The sequence below is a fragment of the Gadus macrocephalus genome, chromosome 7 (assembly GCF_031168955.1).
Source record: "Gadus macrocephalus chromosome 7, ASM3116895v1".
NCBI lineage: Eukaryota > Metazoa > Chordata > Actinopteri > Gadiformes > Gadidae > Gadus > Gadus macrocephalus.
In genome coordinates, this window is record NC_082388.1 from 7,159,998 (window position 1) to 7,161,164 (window position 1,167).

Sequence of the window (1,167 nt, forward strand, 5' to 3'; positions counted from 1 at the left end):
GCCTCAGTATCCTAATGACCTTATTGACCACCCATGAGCATTAGGGTGGGGTTATAGATCCTCCACTTATCTGAGAGTCCACCTCGACTCTGCATAGACACCCTTCTGGCCACCATTGAACATTGTATTGTATCGTGTTGTATTGCATAGTACTTAACTGTGTAGCAACTGCAGTCGCTGCTATCATTGCTGCAACACGGGGTATTGGTTAGCCTAGCCATTGTTGAAACTTGCACTTGGTTCTAGGAACATCCTTACTGTACCAACAGCGATATATTGTTGCACTTCTTATGACAAATGTACTTGTAAGTCGCTTCGATAAAAGCGTCTGCTAAATGCGTCTGCTAAATGCCCTAAATGTAAATGTAAATCTGACACACACAAACACACACACTCCCAGTGTGCCATTGAACACAAAGGTTAGTGCCTGTTTCAACCGACACCAAACATCTTATTCAGTGGTGCTAACCCTATTGTTCACAATCCTATTTGTCTCACCTATCGGGAGTTATGCTCAAATGTAAGTAAAGAGATTCAGTTTCAACGTCGGCACTTGAGAGCATTCAAACGTTTCCGAACTTTCTCATGAATTCACATTGTTCACTTGAACTCAGGATCCTGGTCAAACCAATCCAAATGACCGCTTTGATTCAATAGCTTGCATAAAACTAAATAAAAGAAAGATCGTGACTTGTTTTGTATTATTAGTTCCGTTGTTTTTTTTATCCACCACCATTACAGTTGCATTAAGGGCATGCCTACGAAACAAACACCATAAACAGTGATGCCCTCGGATTAGCCTCTGCTCTGTCTAAAGGGCTAAAATACTTATAGTCCAGTAGCTCAGAGCTCGCTCTCCTCTCTCTCTCTCTCTCTCTCTCTCTTTCTCTCTCTCTCTCTCTCTCTCTCTCTCTCTCTCTCTCTCTCTCTCTCTCCGCCCCCTCTCTCTCTCTCTCTCTCTCTCTCTCTCTCTCTCTCTCTCTCTGCCCCGCTCTCTCTCTCTCTCTCTCTCTCTCTCTCTCTCTCTCTCGCTCTCTCTAACTCTCTCGTTCTTTCTCTCCCCCTCCCTCTCTTTTTCCCCCCCTTTCCTCTTTCTCCCTCCTCTCCCTCTCCCCCACTCTCTCTCTCGCTCTCTCTAACTCTCTCTCTCTAACTCTCTCTCTCTCC